The sequence below is a fragment of the Polypterus senegalus genome, chromosome 12 (assembly GCF_016835505.1).
Source record: "Polypterus senegalus isolate Bchr_013 chromosome 12, ASM1683550v1, whole genome shotgun sequence".
Taxonomy (NCBI): domain Eukaryota; kingdom Metazoa; phylum Chordata; class Cladistia; order Polypteriformes; family Polypteridae; genus Polypterus; species Polypterus senegalus.
This window is the reverse complement of record NC_053165.1, coordinates 147,704,407-147,728,294: the sequence shown is the minus strand read 5'-3', so window position 1 is coordinate 147,728,294 and position 23,888 is coordinate 147,704,407. Positions and strand designations below refer to the sequence as shown.

At 38.0% G+C, this 23,888-nt stretch overlaps 1 protein-coding gene across 4 annotated transcripts in view; it reads right to left on the bottom strand.

The window, feature by feature from the left end:
* Window positions 1-23,214, bottom strand: part of rab27a (RAB27A, member RAS oncogene family) — a 61,159-nt gene extending 37,945 nt beyond the window's left edge. For 3 of the 4 annotated variants that reach the window (XM_039770269.1, XM_039770273.1, XM_039770272.1), the window contains exon 1: window positions 22,887-23,214. The gene's annotated coding sequence lies outside the window, so the exon portion shown is untranslated. Of the gene's footprint in view, window positions 1-6,883; window positions 6,964-22,886 lie in introns of all 4 variants that reach the window. The other variant, XM_039770270.1, reaches the window with a different exon arrangement.
* Between the last annotated feature and the right edge of the window lie 674 nt (window positions 23,215-23,888).

The window sequence follows — 23,888 nt, the reverse complement described above, 5'->3', positions numbered from 1 at the left end:
AGACACACTGAAAGGGTGGACAGACCACCCCAAAAACTGGAACTGTAACCAAAGAAAAAAAAAACAATACACCTTGAATACACTTTACTCCACAAGGCTAGCTCAATAAGGAGATAGATCACCAACATCACAGAAAGGTATTTTAAAAATAAAGGATACAAAGACAATTTAAACATAAAAAAATCACTAAATAAGACAGTGTTACAGAAGCTCTAAAGCATAATGTTCATGTACCCTCAGTAGGGATGCTAATCAATCATACCAATGCCAGCTGGACAGTGTTGCCCTAGAAACCTAATAAGGTGGGCAGAGTCAGATATATAAAAGTATGAGAGAAAACAGAGACAGCCCCCTAAAAATACTCAATATACTAAAATAAACATAACCTCTGAAATAAAATGTACACTAAAGGTTTACCAGGCAATCATCAGTAGTTTGTATCCATCTGCCACTGCTCTAAAGGCAGATGTTCAGAAACTGTGATATGTTTTTGATGATTTTATCCAAAGCAGCTTTCATTCATTCATTCATCTTCCAAGCCCGCTAAATGTAATTCAGTCACCAAAGAGCTGGATCATTTTCCAGAAGCACTTCAACACAGCTAATTCTGAACAGGGTACCAGTCCATTGCATGGCTCAATCACACAAACACTCACAAAGACAAACTTAGGATCTGTAAATTACCTAACATTGAAGTGAAAATGTGGGTATCACCCCAATTGGCCAGACTTTCTGCGATATACAAAACCTGTTAAAAGAGTAGATTTATGTTGCATTCACACACTATGGGGACTTTCACAGTTTCCTCTTGTTACATCTCAATGTTATCACCTTGAAACATTCATGTGAATTTCTGGTTGGACTTTTGGGAGAAAAACCAACGCTGAGAACTCAGGTAGCATGGTTATCTCAGTATTGTCCTACTGGGAGCTCCCAGTTCTAATGCCATTCACATTAAATTTGCAACTGACAAGCTCATATTTTCCATTTGTCAGACATTACATTAATGCAGCATTAGCAGAGAGGGAGAAAGACAACTGAATCTCCCTCCACCTGTATTCCTGAGTGAACACTAACACAAATGTCTTGAGCACATTAGGTGAGCTTGGTCTCCACGTGTCATCTGATAAGATACTCTATCAGCAAAAAGGTGTCCAAAAAACATTCATTTCAAGCTTGAACCACAAGCTGAACTCTGCCCCTCTCTGACAGATAAAATAAACAGACACTAGATATGTACCAATGTGCACACATCGATTTGTGCTCTCTCTATCTCAGGAGAAGGAGGTTGACCTACTCTCTTGAGAGAAAGAAAGGATTTTCTTTAGGCCTGAAGTCCAAAAGGGTCTTGGAACTGGACACCATGAAGTAACTCTAAGATCCACTTCTTCTGGAGTCTGGGAAGAATAAGGAAAGGCTTACTTGAAAAATGGCACTTCGGCATCTAAACTAATGTGCCAGAAAGTGTAACGCCTTTCCCTGTGAAGTTATAGATGGTATGGAAAAGAGTAACAGCAGTATGAAGAAGACAATATCACACCATACCGTGGACAGAGGACGACATGGCAAACGCAAAGAGTCCACTCCAACATTAGCAAAATTCTCTACTTGAAACTGGAGCAATGATGTGCAACAACACACATCATCACTTCATTAAAGAATTATTATCTTAAAACTGTTCATCCGTGACAAGATAAATTAGACCTCTAAATAGCTAGTAAACAAAAAGCTAAGGACCTGCTATTGCATTTTTGATTATTACTACGCAAGAAGCTCATTTGTTAAAAAAACATCTTGGTTCTACAATTTTTTTTACAGTAATTTGGAAACAAAACTGCTACATTAAGGTTTGTCTCTCTCTCACCCAAAGTTATGCATTAAAGAAAGGGTACACCGACTGTGACATCACACTAACACTACAAAAAAGTGAAAGAGTAAACTAAAAAGCTTGCAAAACCAAGAATATCTAAAATAAACCTTTAAATTAACTAAGAACATTCATCCTTTTCTGAGCGATGTTTGTGTTACCTCCTGCCTTTTATGTCAATATATAACTAGTTATATTTGAATAATCTTGCATTATTCTTTTTCTTAAAAACAAGTGTGCATCAAATACATTGATATAAGTCTAATGGTCAGAAAACTCCATACAGAGAAAGGAGAGGGAAAGAAAATACAAGCCTGCCCAAATTATCTTATTATTGACATTGCCAAAAACTATATCAATCTGTTAATTCTTTTCAACCACACTTTGCTGCCACATGCATGTCTTTGGGAGTTAAAACCTGAGTACCAAGAGAAAATCCACACTAACACATTTAGAAAACCCTGATCAGACACACACTCACTTAACTGGAGTCAATTTACAATTGTTAATTAACTTAAAAGATGTTGCTGAAGGATGTAGGAGTAAATTACATAAAAGTATCTTCGTATTTAATGTGTTTTAAAGAATATATGTTTTTAATCCAAGAATAAAATACATTTCTTAAAACCAAGAAGACAATTTACAGGTATATACTGTATAGAATTTAAAGAAATAAGGTCTTGGAAGAATCCAATAACCAATGTGTACACACTGGTGACAGATCTGTGTAAAATGAATGCAACTAGGAGTAATCTAATATAGTTTTAAAATAACTAAAGCAAAAACAAACTGTCTATAATATGGATGTCACTCAGCTAAATAAAACAGTCCAATGATTGATAAGTCATTCTTAACATTCGATAGATTTTTAGTTGAGCCTTTCAATGAAAGGAAAAATGAGACACAAAGCAGAAAATGCAACATAATTAGGAAGTTCAAGATTTGCACGTCACCCATGCCCCTTCAGATTTACACTAAGCTTTAACCGTGGAGTGGCTCTAAATCACCCAGCTTTTACTCACTTGTCTGGCTTGATTTTTCTTTTTAAATCCGTTTTCCCACCTCCTGGATTCCAAACTGCTTTCAACTATGTAATCAAAGCTGCCCTCTTTGTTTGCCCAAACACAACAAAGAGCAAAAGCCTTATACACAATGAAAAAATGTCAATAATAAACATGCTTTACAAGTTTTTAGTATTCACAGTCTCTCCTTATCTTGAAAGATCAAGAAGAAATATGGTTCTGCAGGCTGATACAATTATATAGTGTGTGAAGCCTGCTGCAGATTTACAAAACAGTGTGGCACTAAATTGTAAAATGGAAGATTACATCTTTCCCCCTGTATTAAAGAAAGCGGGTAATGAAAATGGATCGATGGGTACATTTTATGTCTCCATATATCATATGAACTGTATGTATATTTTATTACACTTTTCATTTTTAAATGCAACTTTAAATGTAATTATGATTTGTGCTATACCTCTAGTTATTGCTCCTAAAGTATTTTTATTTCACACTGCAACTAAATGTCCCTTGGATAGTCTGGATGAAGCCAACACGCACATGCAAAGAATAGGAAGCTTTTATGCTTTATCTGATTGCATTACAAATTCACACATGGTCACTACATCTTCATACTGACAGAAGGAAACATAAAACATGATAGCAAAAAAAAAAAGCAATAAAATCATTTCATATATATATATAAGTTTTGATTTAAGTTTTTTGACATTACATACGAAGATGTAATTATGCTAAAATGAAGCTTAATTAAATTTTTCATGAAAAGTTTTACAGACATAAAACATTTTCAATCTTGAAATTTATTTTTAAGTGAAAAACTAAATATTATTTTGTTTGTTTTTTATGTTCATGTAGATGGAACAGATGACATTGGATGGATGGATGGATAGTTTATTAATCCCAAGGGGAAATTCACATACTCCAGCAGCGGCATACTCATAAAAAACAATATTCAATTAAACAGTGATAACAATGCAGGTATAACAGATAATAACTTTGTATAATGTTAACGTTTACCCTCCCCGGGTGGAATTGAAGAGTCACATAATGTGGGGGAGGAACGATCTCCTCAGTCTGCCAGTGGAGCAAGACGGTGACAGCAGTCGCTGAAGTTGCTCCTCTGTCTGGAGATGACACTGTTCAATGGATGCAGTGGATTCTCTAATGGTAGGACCTGGGGTGGTCTTAGACTGGAAAATTCTACTAAGAGGTGTCACCCATTTATCTGACTAACCACCAAAAGGTATGTCATCTCAATGTCTGCCTCAAACTTGTACAACTGAAATGTAAATGATACATCACTCAAAGGGCGGCACGGTGGCGCAGTGGTAGCGCTGCTGCCTTGCAGTTAGGAGACCCGGGTTCGCTTCCCGGGTCCTCCCTACGTGGAGTTTGCATGTTCTCCCCGTGTCTGCGTGGGTTTCCTCCAGGCGCTCCAGTTTCCTCCCACATTCCAAAGACATGCAGGTTAGGTGGATTGGCGATTCTAAATTGGCCCTAGTGTGTGCTTGGTGTGTGGGTGTGTTTGTGTCCTGCGGTGGGTTGGCACCCTGCCCAGGATTGGTTCCTGCCTTGTGCCCTGTGTTGGCTGGGATTGGCTCCAGCAGACCCCTGTGACCCTGTATTCGGATTCAGCGGGTTAGATAATGGATGGATGGATGGACATCACTCAAACTACCTGCATGAGATGTTGCTTGTGTCTGCAATTACAGTGCATCCGGAAAGTATTCACAGCACATCACTTTTTCCACATTTTGTTATGTTACAGCCTTATTCCAAAATGGATTAAATTCATTTTTTTCCTCAGAATTCTACACACAACACCCCATAATGACAACGTGAAAAAAGTTTGACGTTTTTGCAAATTTATTAAAAATAAAAAAATTGAGAAAGCACATGTACATAAGTATTCACAGCCTTTGCCATGAAGCTCCAAATTGAGCTCAGGTGCATCCTGTTTCCCCTGATCATCCTTGAGATGTTTCCGCAGCTTAATTGGAAACCTGCTCCAGAGCGCTCTTGACCTCAGACTGGGGCGACGGTTCATCTTTCAGCAGGACAACGACCCTAAGCACACAGCCAAGAAATCAAAGGAGTGGCTTCAGGACAACTCTGTGAATGTCCTTGAGTGGCCCAGCCAGAGCCCAGACTTGAATCCGATTGAACATCTCTGGAGAGATCTTAAAATGGCTGTGCACCGACGCTTCCCATCCAACCTGATGAAGCTTGAGAGGTGCTGCAAAGAGGAATGGGCGAAACTGGCCAAGGATAGGTGTGCCAAGCTTGTGGCATCATATTCAAAAAGACTTGAGGCTGTAATTGCTGCCAAAGGTGCATCGACAAAGTATTGAGCAAAGGCTGTGAATACTTATGTACCTGTGATTTATCAGTTTTTTTATTTTTAATAAATTTGCCAAAACGTCAAGTAAACTTTTTTCACGTTGTCATTATGGGGTGTTGTGTGTAGAATTCTGAGGAAAAAAATGAATTTAATCCATTTTGGAATAAGGCTGTAACATAACAAAATGTGGAAAAAGTGATACACTGTGAATACTTTCCGGATGCACTGTATATAATTTTATTAATGCAAGCCGTGCAAATGTCACCACTGTATGAAGTTTCAGGTTCAAAACATAAACAAGATTAAAAAAAATAATTTTTGGTATTGAGACAACTACACAGTTTTCAAATGCAATTAAATATATTGCTAAATTATATATTTTTTTTAAATAATTACATATATTAAAAGAATGTTAAATCTCTATAGTACAATAAATTTTTAACTCCTAGAACATTGAGTTTCTCATTTGGTGAAATTCTGGGTTGCATAATTAAAGTATCTTCCACACTGGTGCACTCTGTGCAATAACTTCTTAAGTGCCAGACTTATGATATGGAAAGGAGCAGGGAGAAGGTTTATTGTTGGAATCATAATCAGAGAATATAGATTCCCATATTTGGCAACACCTAAATCTAAGAAACACGCTCTCTTTTGTCCATTCATTAAAGACTATAAGAATTCAAATTAAAAAAAAAAAATCAGTCAAAAGACCCTGGTTATTAATACTTGCAGGTATAAATTAAGGCTTTCAGGGTTTACTTTCTAGAACCTTACTTGTAAAATAAGAGTAACATACTATAGCACACGAAGTGATCATTTTTTAAACACACTCATTTGTAATTTTACCTGCTATTTTTGGTTGTAAAAGCACATTTCTGAAATAAGTCTTTATCTACAACAATTAATCACAACAGCAAGAGCATACCATTCCATAAAGCCCTTTAAAACACATGATCAACGTCAAATTAATTGCATCATCTTTACAACACTCTATTAAGTAAATGTGCTCATGGTATTATTCATAGACACCAAAACCAATCATGGATTCATTTATAAAATCTCCAAACAATTATGGGACACACTTAACAGATCTCAATTTCAAACAGAAGAGATACAGTTGAATGAGGCACATTACCTGCATTGTGAGAGGTAGCAGCACTACAGCCATGCAGAACGATTCCCCAAGGGTGATCCGGCAGACAGGATCCTCACTATTGAGGACCCAATTGGCTGGACCAGGCCAAGGGGATGGCTACATAACACCTGGCTGTGGCAGATAAATGGTCATTTCTGGAGGGTGGGTCTGCCTAGGGGGTTGCCAATCAGGATCCCAAGCTGTTTTGTTGTGTGGCGAGAGCGGGCACGTACTCTATCAGTGTGACTCCCCAACCTGACCTGACCTGATATGTAAGGCAGGTGGGCAGGCAATTAGATAAGCAGAGTGAAGAAGTGGCCTCAGCAGTGGACCCTACATAAAAAGGTTACCCATTAAATTCCCCGTCTCCAATGTTCTGATCCTAATCAAGTATGTTAACCCACCTGTGCTTTTTACTGTAATAAATAAACTCTACTATGGATTGGTAATTGAAAAGCATTCAGAGCAAGTCACTACTGCATGTAAATTAAAAATATTATGTATGTAACAGAACTTACTGTGGTAGGGTCAGAGTAATAACTTGAAAAATTGCAGCACTTCTATGACTACACCTGCAGCTTGTTTTCTAATCAATAATCTGTAAATAAATGTGACAAAGGTGAGATTCTATACAATAAGGAAAACCAGCAATCACCATTTCAAACTATTTTCTAGTTCAGAACATTTAACAGGTGTACTCATAAAGGATTAATCTCAAAAATTAAGGAACAAGTAGGACTCCATTGTTTGCTACTCAATTGCAGGTTTTCGATATGTCCTAAGAATCATTTGCGAGATTGTTTTCTTGTAAACTCCACATCTCTTGCAGACTGGCCAAGTGTCCCCTCCCCCATGCACTGCATGGATGTTGGTGGGCATCATTAACAAAGAGTAATGTGACAGCTGCACAGCTGGCACCACCCGCTCATTTAGTATTAACATCAATTGAAGTGGTCTGCCCTTTCCAGTTCATTACAATTGCATATACTTTGACATTTTGGTCCACCAGAGTTTATGCAGGCTTTTGATCCTAGTGGTTATGACATACAGTAAGACTATAAAGAATAAGAATGTTTAACCATGGAAATGTGGAACAAAATTCATGTCTTGTAGCTGAACTGCAAAACTATACTATACAATTATAAATTGGGTCAGCTTAGCGATCAACCAACCAAATCAGCTGGCTTGTCTTCACTTATGTTTTGTACATTTTTTATGTTTTTATTCACACCACTGGCACAATGGGTAACTTCTGGTGAATCACTTGACCCACCAGGCTATCATTTGCAAAAATGTGATTTCTACAATGTAACTATGCAATGAATTTCAGCTTTCTGATGACACCAATCCTTATCATTCTCCCTGCCATTAAAGATGGAATGTACTGCAATGAAAATATATACAAAGCTATTAGGAGAGTTCATAGTTCACATAAGTCTAATATGGCTTTTAAAATCATGAAATACACTTTTTGTTATGGCTGGTTTGTTACACTCCCATTTCTACAAATCACTTCAGTGCAACAAGCAAAAAAAATGCAGATTTAATATCCTTAGAGGAAGTAATTCTAAGTTGCTAATCAATAAAATTAATGCACTACTTATAAATGCCCTTCACAACTTATTGTGTTAATCTGTAATTACTTTACACAGCAACATTAAGAGTTCATAATATCACAGGGGGCAAACAAATGTTCAAAAACAGTGAGAAAAAATAACATCTCAATTTAAACTTGAAAGATGCAAGCCAGCTTGACTGTATTTAAATAAATAAATAATTACAATGCAGCTCGGAGAGGCAGAGTGGATTTGCTGTAGCATCATTGATTCTAATGGTATGCAGGGCAGTCTATAGATTTTAAACATTCCCCCTTTTTTATGTATGGGTTTATCTCTGCATCCTCCAGTTTTCTTTCCATAGCCTCAATATCAAGTACATCAAAGTACATCAGGTTAATCGGTAACACTGAGTTGGCGGCATAAGGCGCAAATCTGTAATGGTGCACCATCCAGAATTGGGCCCTGTACCCAACAGTGGCCCTCTGTGACTGAGAATTAAGTGTGTTTGAGAATGTCATGTTAGAATGCAGCTCAAAAGATCGAAGATTCACTGTGGTGGAGCATATAGATGGACAGACCACTTAAAATCTTGCAACCCAACACTACAATATATAAGATTTGTACCTCATCTATTAAGGAAGCATTGCAGAAAGCTCTCGTGCAACAGATTGAATGTTCTGGTTGAGACATACTCAAAAAAAAAAAAAAAAAATCCCAAAGTTATGTCAGTTGTGTATGTTTGAAAACTTAAATGTTATATTGAAAGGGACAGTGACAAACAAAAACTAAATATTGAAGACAAAAATAGATAAGCCTGACACTCAGTTTTAAAAACTAATAAAGAGAATAAAACAAACTAGACAGAGAAAAAATAGAATTATCATTGTTTCCTTCCTTTAATTTTCTGAACAAACGTTTTGTGAGAACAGACTCAAAGAGAAAGCACCTGCTCTCTTTCATGCTCCAGGAAACAGAGAAACTAAATGGAAGTGGCACAAGTAGGATTCCATTGCTTGCTACTCAATTGCAGGTTCTTGCTTTGCTATGCCTTTTGTTAAGGAGCTAAAGCCGAATGAAAATTGTTTCTAGATTCATTAATCAACTAATAGAGAAATATCCATTCACACAATAACAATTGCATTTTCTCTATAAGACTACAAAATGATACTGGTGAAAGTAAGAAGTTGGACTGCACAGGTTTTTCTGGCTAGGTTCAGTTTATAGAATGTACTTTGAAATATACCAAATATTTGCTCTAATACTAAACAGAATGTGGGTCATGAAATAAGTTAAAAAGAACAAGAAAATAATAAAAAAAAAAATCATTCTGCTCTGAGCTTAATTTTTGTTTTATTTTTAAAGTGCCAGAATAATATTTACCCCTCTGTGTCCTTGCACTAGAGTTGGATACTTTCAAAGCTGAATGAATGATTGAATGAAGCAAGAAGGTTCATTTATAAAAGTAATTAGTCATAAAAAGTCAGACTGCCCTCATCACTTCTAAACAATATAAATTTATCAGCACAGTAAGAGCATACACAAAGATTATAACTCTATATTATAAATGAAAAACTTTAGACGAGACAAGACTATTGCCAAGAGATTTTTTCAAGTCCCGCCCTCCTCTCAACTATTTACGGTTAACGGCCCACGCCCCTCTCATTCGTGTGAATGCTTTTCTCAGACAGTTCCTCTCTCAGCTCTTAAACAATTCTGACATGTAAAATTTTAACAGCAGACAAGAAAGATAATGTAGTACATCTTCTGCGGATAACATTGGACACCAAAGGAGATCTTGATATGCCATATAGTATTAAAACGTTTACAGTTTTCCACTGGAATAGCTTTTGCTATGACATTTAACAATTAACAGGGACAAACATTCTGAAAAAGTCACTTTATTTATTAGAGAGAAGGAGATGGTATTCACTCACGGGCAGTTACACGTTGCATTGTCACGAATCAAAATTCAATGCGATATCGATGAAAAGTTAATTCCAAATATTGTTTTTAGTGAAGTTTTACAGTAAATGTAAGTTTAAAAAGTATTTGCATGTTAATTTCAAAGCCAAACAGAACAAAAACATATTGTGCAACTAATACCTCTAATGCAACATGAAACATAATTTTCTTTCAATTTATTGCTCGCTGTAATATAAAACAGTTAGGCGTATTATGCATACGTAACAATTTCCATGAAAATAACAATATGTTTAAATTATACATCTACTTCCACATACGTAGGTTGGCGAGCGAAGCGAACAGAGCCCCCTAGTTTTTTAAAATTGTATCCTATAGTACAAGGTTTACTTCTCTGCTTACTACGTTATACAGCATAGTAATACTTCCGTCAAAGTATGTTTTCCTGGACTTAGTTTGTTAAAAGAAACTGTTCAGAGGTAGACTAATGATAGAAGGAATACTTACTAGGATGTTGGTTGTCATAGGGTTCATCTTGTATGATGTCTCCTTCCTGTCTTTCCTTGACCACCCTCTTATGTCCTACTTATATTTCTTTATAAAAAATATTAACTACCATACATGTTCTCATTCTACTGTACACCAAATATTAAAAACAGTATTCTGGTAAGGAGGTTGCACAGTGAATACCCCAGCACTCTAGTGGACTGGCGCTTGAATTTGTGCATGTGTCATAGTGCATTTTTGCAGACTTTGTTATAAAAGAGCTTGGTTCTCAAAGGATTTGTTAACAAAGACATTAATGTACTATGATTTAAAAGAAAATCATGAAAAGTAGAATTTTACTACCAAAAGCAAACTGCTTGTATTACTTTTTCCAGATAAATCAAAATAAGCCTTCTGCAAAGAACTAGCCTTGGATGAATCTCGCTCCCATAGCCAGTCTAATCCTGTTTTTTCTCAGGCAGGTAATGGTGGTCATGAAGAAATGAAGTCAGAAGGAATGTACCATTGGCCCTATACTATAGAGCCCCTTTTGAGATAGGACTGAATACTTGCATTATATTATTGACATCTGGCACCTTTTTCTGACATTCTTTAGCCTGTATGCCAACTATCTGGCATTTAATGATGGATCTGTGGTGCTAGTCAACTATTAGTCAATTATCAGCATACAAGGTTACAGCAATGCAAACGTAAAGCCATAAATTTTAAGCTTATTGGCAAGCATTACTCAGAAGGTCAGTGGTGTGGACTGAACTTGTGTAACCTTAAGTGTTCAAAGACAACAGTCTTACCAAATAAAATAAGAAGGGCTTTGTCTTCTTAGGGCTCTCATTCCTTCAGACCCCTCATTCCATCTATTCATCCATTTCCTGCAATTGCTAAGTCCAAGTATTGAAAAACAAAGGACTAGAGCCTACCCCTGTAGCTTCAAATACAAGGCAAGAGACAATCCTAGAAGGAGTGCCAGTAACTTGTGAGGCATAGTCTCACACACACATCTATAGGCATATTTATACCAGGCGACTTTAGAGTCATTACTCCACCTACTATGCACATCCTTGACATGTGGGGAAAAAAAAAACACAACCAACACGAAGATGTGGCAAACCGACAAAGTTCATACAGAAAGTCACCAAGCCAGAACTGCAGGAATTGCGAGAGTGGAAGGTTAAATACTAGTCTTAACTCAGTTTATTCCTAAATGCTAGCAATCCTTTTTCAAAGATAACAAAATGCTATGGTTCATCATTATATGAAATTAACACAATAAGTATATATTGATTAATTTAGTTTAACATTAGCTGGGTCTAAATCAGGGAAAGTGTAACAAAAAGACTTTGTACTAATTACGAACAAGTTTCTGCAAGGCGTTTTACTTTTTAATGCAACACTCCCATGTGAATCAACACACTTTTAAAAGTCTCACACCCACATAAGACTAGCAGTGAACAAACAGACTCCTCCAGTGGAATGGGCAGTGCCCTGGACAGAAGAGTCAATTCTCAAGTTGCTATCATAAAGCACAGAAATGAAAACACCAGTATCTGCTGACTACCAGCTGAGAGGTCCCGAGCCAAGGCCCCCTTCTGGTTCCAATTGCATTTTGACCCAAAATAATCTTACCTGGAAATCTAAAACACCCTTATAAATCAAGACACTAATAAACAGGTACCCATAACTCGGTCAAATGGAACACTTAACCACTAATGGGTTGAACTCAATTCAGTTTATTCTAATACAGGGCTTTAACAAACAACAGGCTCCAGCTCTTAAAGAATAACAGATAAAAACAAAAACCTTGTGTCGCATATTAATTATTAGAATGGTGCCTTTCCTATTTAGCTCTGCAGAAAACCATGTGCTTCTTGAAATTTATTTTTCAAAAAGAGATAAAAGAAACGCTTAAAAAAAAAAAAAAAAAACTCTGCTTTCATTTAGAAAAATGTAATTTTCAATTTCACGAGAACGGGACAAAGACCAGCTGTCCACAACTTCATGCGTGGATGTTGACTCTTCATATGTTTAAGCTGCTTCACTCTGTGGACGATTCAGGGTTATAGTGGAATTCTGTGCTGAAATAATATTCACTCTTCTAATCAACATAAAAGTGTGGGTTTTATTACTTTTACAAAAATATTTAGTGAGAAGTCAAGCAAAATGACACCTTTTATTGGCTAACTAAAAAGATGCGTTTGAGGCAACTCAGGCAAGATGTAATCACTACATTCATAATAGCCAACACAGTACAACACCCTAGTACTACAAAAATATTTAGGAAACTGATAGTATTTAAGAACGCAGCAGGTGAGAAGACCAAGTCAATAAGATTTAGTGTTTATGATTTTTATTCTTCTCTTTTCTGTTGACAATTAACTTCTTTAAAATGGTATGCTGCCACATGCCTACAGAATTGCAGCCCAGTCTACATAGAGTTTAAATGTTTTCCCAACATCAGAATGGGTTTTTCCCCCCGTTACCCTGGTTTTCCTCAACCAACCAAGACATCCATGTTAACATAATAGGTGACTCTAAACTGGACTAGTGTGTGAGTGTTCCATGTTCAAAGATTTTGGTTCAAACCTCAACTTTGGTTCTCCTTGTACGTGTGTGGATTTTATTCATTTTTTTTGTTTTTCTCCCACATACCAAAAGCTTTCTGTCAGATTAACTGTGAATTCTAAATTGACCCATTGAATGTGCCCCACTGTGGCCTACTCAGGGTTGTTCCTGTTTAAGTATTGGTTCCACATGCTTCTAAACTAGGCCATTAGAAAAATGGATGGATGAATTTAAGTGTGGCACAGTGGTTAGCTGTGCTTCCTTACACATCTAGGAGAATGGATGTGCAGATTTTTTTTACTTATGATTCTATGGAAGTGACTGGTAGCATGCCAGGCTTCCTGGTGTGGGTTAGTTCTACCATCACACTCCGTGCTATACTGTATGCTAACTAGCTCTGTCTCTGCATGATGATGAATTCAAACAAGCAGGTTTGCTAAATGAACAAGATGGATGAAATGAAATTGGCACTGTATGAGTGCCCATGGAACAGTGTGTCTGGCAATGTGCTTGTCCCCATTGAGAGTTCATTTCTACCTTGTGCTACATACTAACAGGACAAGTTTTGGTTCTTTATGCCCCTTAGTGAAAGGCCTAAATTAATGGATGCATGACACTGACCTATTCGGTGTGACTATTTATTAGCAGGCCCTGCAATGTACTAACATCTTATCCAGTGCTAGGTTTGTGCCCCATATTCAGTGTTCTTTGTGACTCTGTTATGGACTAAGTTAAAGGAGAGTCTAGAAGGATGCTTGAGAGATTCTTTTAAGAATTTCAGCATAAAGGATCTTGCAATAAACTATTTCAACACCCTGTATATGTTTCTAAAATATTAAAACAACCACATATAGATACAACAGTGAACCGCGTGCATCTACTTCTTCAGTTAGCAGGAGGAAAGAAAAAAAAAAAGACTGTCCAGTAAACAATAACAGAAGCAATTATTTCTGTTACATAAGATATTTGTAACGGTAAAAAGTCCCTGTGTTGTCCTTGTGCGCAACTATTCAGTTTTTTTTGTTAAGAGAGAAGAGTCCTGCTTGTGAAACAGTCCCATAGTGGAGACTTTAAAGTGCAAAGACACAATTTTCAACAAGTGGCATATCACTGCTATGAATAGCTTAGTGGTGACTAAAGGAAAATGACATGCCATACAACATTTTCCTTGCTAATACTATGGGACTTACTGTATTTTGTAAGAATAAAGTGAATGCAAAATAATAATAAAATAAAGTAAAAATAATTTTAAAAAAAACCTGAAGATTGTGGATCAAGTATTGAGTCTGAATCCCATGCCCGATTATTACCTGCATGGAGTTTACATATTTTGTTGTGTGTGGGTGCTTTGTTGGGCGTTCCAGTTTTCCTCCTATATCCAAAAGACATGTATGCCATGTTAATTGGCAAATCTAAATCAGCCCCATATGAGTGAGTGTGGCTACATACATTAGTGTGCCCTAAAATTGTCTGGTATTCTATCCAGGGCTCACTACTTCATGCAACCAAACTGGGCAAATGAAGATTAAAAGGTGACATGATTAAGGTTTTTAAAATTATGAAAGGAATTATTACAGTGGATCCAGGCTATTACTTTAACCCGAGTTCTTCATCAAGAACTGAGGGACACAGATGGAAACTCATTAAGGGTAAATTCTACACAAACATTATAAAGTTTTTCTCCACACTGAGAACCACAGGTGTGTGGGATAAATTAGTAAGTGTTGCGGAAGAGAACAGGACTATAGATACAATTGGTGGATAGTACTGGCAAGCTTTTTTGGTCTGAATGGCCTGTTCTCATCAAAAAAAAAAAAAAATACAGGCTGGTAGAATAGGCTCCAGGCCATCATAACCCTCTTTTAGAATAAGTAGGTTTAGAAAATGAATGAACAAATGCATCTTCATAATGTACTGTGAAGTAACATAGCGTTCTAAAAGCCATTTCATCACGCTCAGAGTTGTGGTGGGCTGAGCTTATCGCAGCATTACTGGCCACAACAAACAGAACTTTGCATTAATCCATCACAAGGCTGACTCACATTCACACACACGCATACACACCCATGCAGAGTTGTGCTGTCTGATAGCAAAACAAGTATACACACACACACAATATACATACAAAAATTAAGTGTTGTACTTTATGACATTATAATGAACTTAAATCTCCAGAAGACCAAGTTGAAAAGTCAGTCTGGTTATATCCACGAGTTGATATGCTTATTACTTGTCCACATCCGTTTAATGGGAGTATTTAAGTTTCCTTTCATGTCCCAAAAATGTGTGTGTTAGACTGACTGGCAACTCTGAATTTGCACAGTGCAGGGGTGTGGATGAGTATGTGTCCTACACAGGATTGCCACTGTTGGTATCAGCTCTGTGATGCTATATTCAATGCAAGTTAAGAAAAAGAATGAATGAAAAGTATATATGTGATAAGAGTCTGTGGATGCCACAAACCTTGTGTGTGAATTTTGAATGTCATCATTGTCATATCACCGCACACCAGGTTCTTTCTTCAGTCTGAAGACATGCTGTTCGGTTGGTGAACTTGACTGTGTCAGTCATTGCATTGCAATGAATTGACTTCCATTTCCTGCAGAATTTTACCGTGATTGCTGCTTGTACAGACTGGGCACTCAAAAGGTAATGAATGTATAAAATAAAAATGTTAACATCTAAAATTAAGCATGCTGGTTACTATTTTAGTAATTATTGTATTTTATTTTAGTGTTTCACACTATGCAACTCTTCAATTCCACCCGGAATTATAAATTATTATTAATTATATAAAGTGATTGTGTGTCTTATCTGCATTTTTATTACTCTTTAATTTAATATTGTTCTTTATCAGTATGCTGCTGCTGGAGTATGTGAATTTCCCCTTGGGATTAATAAAGTATCTGTCTGTCTATAGTAACACATCTCCATAAAATTAACATCTATACAGCAACCATACCAGAATCAATTTCATGATGCAATTTAAAGACCCAGTAGTGACCAATTAGGCTGGGCATTAACAGACATTTTGAATCCCTCACTGAGAGGGTCTATAGTTCATAACAGCGTCATAAAAATAAGGCTAATACCTATGCCAAACAAACCTAAAAGTAGGCTGTCTAAACAATTAGAAACTGGTGGTGCTCATCCTCCTTGTTATGATATATGTTAAGAGACAGATGATGGGGAACATGAAAATATTTAGACTGGACCATCTTCCACTTGCAGATTATCACAACTGATCCACAAAGGATGCTGTATTTCGTGCACTTCACCAATAAACCTGGCACATAATAAAAGCTGCGATGGCCGAGTCCTGTTTATAGACTACAGCTCAGTATTTTGACACCGTTGAATCATTAAGGATGATATTTACTAAACTTGGTGAATGGACTTTCAACTTCCTTACTGGCTGAATCTAGTCTGTACAGATTATCAGCATCTTCCTCCATACTGTTTTTCAATACCAGCATACACCACATAAGGTGCTGAGAATGCCCTACCATCTCCACACCGACCCCGGATATCCTCACGCAGGAGACCTTGTTTACCGACGATAATGTGACCAAAACACCACTCCAACTCAATCATTACTGCCGCCATGTATGTGATCACGAAGGATCATGAGACAGCTTGTAAGATCTGCCTCTAAACACCATGGTGCCAGGACCACAATCTCTCTCTCTATGTCAGCACAGCCAAGGTGCTGCTAAAAGACGTCAAGTAGCTTACAACAATCCTGCTTACAGTGGTTAGGGGGTGGTCTGTGGAAAGAGTCAGTACCTTTACATTTCTTGGAGTCACCTGAAGCAGGCTATCATGCTATAAAATAAGGCTCACCAACACCTTCTCTTCCTTAGATGGGTGGAGAAAACCCAGACGACTCCATTTTTTGCCAACTCTGCAGGCGCACAGTACAGTTTATTCTTCTTATATAGCGGCATAGAGGGTGATAAAGATGGAACAGGGTATTACTAGCATACAGCTCTCTTCTGTTCAGGATATAAGTAACACATGCTGCCTCAGAAAAGCCTAAAGTGTTATTAAAGACCTCAGCCATTCTCACAATCACATTTCTATTTTCAGTATCAGTTTTTATCCTCAGGTCATAAGGCAATTCAACAACTGCAGGTAATGACTTCTGCATTAGTGTACCTGTGGAGCCCTTCCTCTTTACATCTAATGTACTTAATGCTTGGTGTTCACGGTCTGTTTGTAGTATATTACCATCAGTGTTCTGTGGGAGACATGCACACATCAGTTTAACTCGCTGATCATCTCACAAATTTGAAGTGCAAGCTGCATGCAACAACAGACTATCAATCATTGATCTCAAGAGGGAGAAACCACTTTAAAATAAACCACAGTCACTCAGGGATGCAGTTATTCTCGTTTAGCTTCATTTTCTCTGTGTGTGTGCTCTTTACATTATTCTTAAAGGTGTTTAACTTTGCTTCCCTGTATTTTTCAATACTGTACTGGATGATTTGCAATGCAAACTGCTTTGCATGCCTAATTACTTTTTTTAAAATTGTAAAAATATCTGCATTGATGTTACAAACTGAGAAACATCTACAGGAGACATTTTTGGTTTTGGTCAGCATTCGATTCCCATTTTATGTCAATTAACTTGTTTCTTGTCTTGACACTTCGCGCCTGTGCATCTTTAAAATCTGTTTTGATGGTTAAAAATTAAGTACAGTAACAGACATAACCTGTAAATAGCAAACTCACTTACTGCACTCTCCAATTTTATCTGACATGCACCCACCCTTGCACTGCTATTCAAAATGGCAGAAGGCTGAGGCTTACCTCATAAATTCTGCAGTCAACACTATATGGGCCATTAGGCCACTCCAGGGCACATTCACGCATACTATTGGCCAGTTTGAGTAGTCAGTCACCTTGTCAGCATCTGTTAGGCGTAAATGGAGCACCACTTGAAATGCCATGCAAACTTCACACGGGGGAGAAGAAAAAATAAAAATAAAATATTGGGCTTTGTACCCACTCTCCTGAACATGTGAGACAGCAGCACTACAGTCTACACACTGTGTTACCGTATTTATACTGATTAAAGCCTACCAGTTGTACATGAACACACAAAAATAACACAGCAGGTTGTAACAAAAACCCTAACATAACAATTTGGGGGAGTGTAACAGTGGCCTGTGTTGCAACCTAACAGCTCCAGGGACCTGGGTTCATTTCGGCAAGTAGTCTCCATGGGTTTTCACCGATTTCCTCACACATCCTAAAGTAATGCATGTAAATTTCAATAACGATTGGCCTGCCATAAACAAGTGCCCAAGTGATGAACTCTGATTCGTCAATCCTGCTAGGAGACGAATCTCACTTTACTCCATGCAAGCCCATAAGTCCATTCATGCAAATGTTTAATCAAAATCACAGGGTGGCAAGAAGTCTATCCTAGCAGCATGAGGGGGTTAAAAATAAATAAATAAAATAATAATATCGGGGACCCAAGCTAACGAGGGCACCACTCCACTGCAGGTTCCTGCAGTTCTGAGAACTTGTTTATTTTTTATTGTGTCTTCTATTTTTCTATTCATTTTGTAAAGCACTTTGAGCTACATTTTTTTGTATGAAAATGTGCTATATAAATAAATGTTGATTGATTGATTGATTGATTGAGAAGGAAACAGCTGGTGTATAAAATGCATGGTGGGAAAAACAGTGGGTTCAGAAAACAGATAGAAGGATAGCCTGAATCATACTGTATCTGTGAAGGTAGGGCAGCATGGTGATATACAGGTTATAGCTGGAAACACACAACTCCAGGGTCTTGAGTGAAGTCCTCTGCCAGGCCACTGCCTACATACAGTATGTGCTTTCTTCACACTGCACCCATTTATCATCATGAATATCACTCAAGATTTAGGTAATGCAAGACAGCCGTCCATATCTATATGGATTTTGTTCTCAAGTTTCAAATGTCTGTGAGTCCAGTTAACCAGTGACACTAAACTGGAATTGCATGAGTGAGTGAGCCTAAGTGTGCAAGTAGGCCCAGGGTACTAGTAATAGTGTCATTGTCACATGGACAGAGCACAGTGAAATTCTTACTTGCATGGCCAACCAACACGTACTACATTGCCACAATAAACTATTTTTACATTTTATAAAGTATGATCTTATGTATAGCGGGTTGGATAATGGATGGATGGATGGATAATCTTATGTATTTTTTTTAATCATCAGCATGATACATGACTACTGCCTGGTTGACATGTGCCTCGCAGATGAACACCAAATAATATGTAACTTACTTCTTACCAATAACTCTTAATCCTAGCACTGCTTGTGTCAGACCTACCTTAAGCACAGTGCCGTTAGCTCAAGCACTGGCACACCATAACCTTGAAATTAATAACCATGCTAGAAAATGACTGAATAAGATCTTGGAAGATCAGAGCAACAAAGATTAATAAACCTTAAACTACAATACTAAGTGGCTTTTAGACGAAGACCCGGGTAGTTTAAATCAGAGGCTTTCAGTCGCAGCCCTTAAGAGATCCCAGTAGCTTCTAGTTCATTTCTAATCTACAGATCATTTCTTGGTATTATTTACATTTCTTTTCATCAGGAGGCTTCTTTTACCTGCAGTCTCTGAAGTCGGACAGAGCCAACAGCATTCTGTTTACTTTCTTATTTGGAATGTTGTCATGGCATTCAAAAACACATCTTTTAAAGTTACACTTTATATGCTTTTCTTCTCTTCATTTTGTTTCAGCATTTCTTTAAGCTGACATTTTCAAGAGGACAGCTGCTTCTCCAGAAAAAAAACAGAACAGCAGCTAGTGTACTGTCATTAACACCCAGCAGGAGTTTAAAACCATGCAAGTGCCAAGATGCTTGTATTGTTTTGTAACCTTTGCTTTGCACATATGGGCCCAAAAAAAGCCTCTTTAAATCATAGGCTCAAGAGGATGGAGAACACTATAATCACATCACCTCTACTTAAACTGGCAAGCCCTCCATCATTTGTATCTACAATCAGCAGCACATTACACCCTTGACTCAGCGGCGGACTCACAAACTCTAAGATGGGCGAGGCATGATTATCAGAGGCTTGCCACCCTTATAGTAGGAGAGCATGAACTAAAATTTCATTTGCTTATTTTCTGAATCCACCTATTGCAACACCCCAACAAGGAAGTTAAAGATTAGGCACTACTCAAACTTGCAACATTCACAAGGTTGCAGCTATTAAAATTCCCGAGATGTGCTACTCCTTTTAAAAAATTGTGCATCCAATTTTTTTAGGAAAGGAAAGCAGACACAAAAGGCTGGGTCTGATATCATTAATGGAGGGCTCACACAAGCTGACAAGTAACAAACAGGGCTGACCAACTGCCAGCAAGGCAAACTAGACAGCAATTTGAAAAGCCCCATTTAAAAGGGGTTTGTGTCACAATAAAAGAGCCACAACCATCACTTTGACACCATGGGACTTTATTTTAAAAAGGTGTTAAATTTAGTAGTGACCTCACACTTCAAATGAACATTAACCCACGTTCTAAGTTTGATTCTATTTTAAATTGCATACATGTGTTCTCAAACCAGCTTGATTTACAGTAATGAAGACAGAAGTATATCCTGGCAGCATCTTGTGCCAGGCAAGAAACAATCCTGTACAGGGCACGCACATGAACAATTCCAAGCTGCTAGTTAACCTAGCTGGTATGTCCTCGGGGATGTATGAGAAAATCCCCTGCCAACACAAGGATGGATGGATGGATAGAGAGAGAGGGAGACAGAGATAGAGAAATAGATAGGCAGTGCTTTATTTGTCCCCAGGGGGAAATTTGGCTTTTTACAGAAACTCATTGTATATTATTATAGTATGACAAACAACAAGCCCTCTTTAAAAAAAATAAACCAGAAGCAAGAACTTTTCTGACTTGACTAAAGATTATAATGCCTCACTGCTGCTCTTTTCAAGTTGTGATACCATATGTTTGAATAGTGTTTCTTTACGCACTTCAGCAGAGTGTTGACTGGAAGTACTCAATGCTAGGGTGTCACAGAAAGGATGAGCAGCAACATTCATAATGACACTCAATTCAGTTTTCATTCTCTCCTTCACTGCTACCTACAGAGGGTCTCCAGCGTGTCCCATAACTAAGCCTGCCCTTTTTAATTAGATTGTTGTTTGTTGATTAATTTGAGGGGTGCACTCTTGAAGTGATGTTACTGGTCCAGTAGGCAAATCTCACTGGCTATCAAAGAGTTGTAAAAGATGCGAAGGATGGCACATGAAAAAAAGAAAAAAAAAAAAGATTTTGCTCTGCCCTTTCTTACACATGGCTTCAATGTTACAAAAGCTGTCCAGCCTGTCATTTAGGTGGACCCCTTCAATGTTATAAAAGCTGTCCAGCCTGTCATTTAGGTGGACCCCCAAGTACTTGTAGCAGTGTACTATCTCTACAGCCACTCCCTGAATAGTGACCGGGTGTACAGGCTCTTTGGTGTGGTGAAAGGCAATAAGCGGTTTACATAGGAATCATCAAGTAGAGGGATTTAAGGGATTTACATCAAGAAGGCTGGATTGGTGAGGTATGAAGACTAACCACTATGCCACCCCTGAAATTACAAACTGGAGTCATTACCAAAAATCGTTTTATTATGTATCGATATATTTTTTACATATGTTTATTTGTAGCTAAAGATCCACAAAGGGAGGAATGAGTCACATACCTAAAAATATATTTTTTTTATTCCTAAGATTTCAAAAACAGGTGTCATCATCAGAGGAAAATGATTACACCTAAAGGAATCTAAGTCAATATATAGTAATTGTAGGAGGTTGTAAGGGGTGGATTATTAAGGTGTGGTTTGGAACATGTTGGTCATAAAGTCTTATATTATTTGGTTGTTCTTCTTTCTAAGCCTGCATATGCTGGGTTCAGGTCCAAGTGTCTCTTAATGGAATTTTCATTAGAGAGCCACGATTCAACCACCGCTCTGGCACGCTTAGTATTGGCCCTGAATTCCACTTTCACAGTGTCCCAGTTAAACATGTGTCTGGTGGAACTTGTATATGTTAAATCAGAGACCGTATATACATACATACACACACACTCAGAGAAACACGCCACACATTTTACCTTCATATGTGCAAATGCATTGATCACATATCACCACCTCCATTTTGACTTTAAATCTACCATATTGTTTCATTAAAAAAAAAAAATCAATGAAACAAATCCCGAAGAACGTGATTCTAATTATACACTTCATAACAATTGTCTTGGGGTTTTGAGGATAGAACTGGCCCCAGGCCCGATTTCCAGCCGAGGTGTGGAAGTCTTCAGGTTGTGGTGGTCTCCCTTTCACACTCTCGAGTCAAGGAGGCGGCTTTTTAGTACTCCAAATCAGATTGTGAACAAGTGTGTGTGTGCGAGAGTGCCGTGCGTTGAACTCGTGTTCCACTATGGGATGTTTCCCTCTGTGCACCTGTTAACACCCACCTGTTTAGGATCCGGCTTTCGGGAAACCGGTTACTCTAAAAACGAGTAAGACTGATCAGCGGAGTTGGATTTTTGAAAGACGTTATTTTTTATAATACAAACTTTTGAATTTTAAAAAGTTGACTCCTGCTCCCTTCCCCGATTGACGGGGAACATGAGGTCGCTAGGCGAGTTCTGTCTCACCGGCACAGAAGTATTCGCATTTCAGAGCACCGCTTCGAATCTTAAAAATATCGTGAACAAAAACCGTCGTGATGAATAAAAGGCACCGTTGTTATTCTAGCGCTTTCGCATACGCTGCCATCCAGGCAATGGCCCGAATGAGTACCAACTAAACCGACTCCACTAAAAAGAAAAAGGGCACGACTGCTGGGGACCTGCCAGCTGACACCTTCCCAGCTACCTTTCTTTATGTCATTTCACCTTTCTTTATCAGTACTACACAAACTGGGGAAAAAGTGGCAGCAGAATAGTCTTACCTGCACGTTTTAAACGAGGAGCGCCGCCAAGCAAACCAGCCAGCCACTTTAGCACGTCAGCTTCTCTCTCCCACAGTCACTTTATTTATGTTATCTCTTTTCCTGCCTCCTTTTTTTCTACTTTTTTTACTGCCTTTTTTCGTCAATGCAACATCACTTCCCGTCCTTCTCAACTCCCCCTTCTGGTAACAAGTAACATCACACGAACGCGCCGAGTGCCCCTGAGGCTGGCGCGAGCTCGCGCTCTCCCGCCCTCGCGTGTGGTGCCGGCACAAACGGCGCACGCGCCTATCGGACACCTGCGAAGTGAGACGCGCCCACTCACAGACACGCATAAGTCCGCCTTGAGCCCATCATCACCCTTTCATTTATCATCGGAAGACACGGAGGACCGCCGGTTTTCGTCGCAATCTGTCTGACTGTCAGCGACTATCTTGTGACTAAATTGAAACATGTTTTATTCGTTATCTGGTAGGAAAATAAGTGGCTTTCTCCCAAGAGTCACAATCGAATTATATTATAGATTACTGGTCGGCATTTAGTTTACTCAACCGAGCCTCGCCATATCGCTTTATTGGCTAAAAGGATCGTCAATTGTGTTGGGTGTACACCGGTGAGAGTGAGGGATACGAAACAATCACTATTCATTTACACGAATGTTACTGTCTATTTGTCCTTTAACAGGCTGTCTTATTTACATCTTTAGAAACAAAAGAAATTAAGCAAAATCAGTAGCTAAGTGGGTGGTTCTCAAGTTCAGTCCAAGGGCCCTCCTGTGGCTGACAGTTTTTGTTCCAAAGTTTGCAATCCAGTGAGTCGTTTTCACTTTTCATTGATGCCATTGGTTAATTAGCTGTTCTATTTATTTTCTGATTTAGCATTCAGAAAATGTTTTTGTGTTAAATTTACATTTATAAGAAATATTTAATTTTTTGCCAAATCTTTTTATGCTTAATACTATAATTTTCTTTGTAATTCACCTTTTCTGTGGAGGTTGTCCTC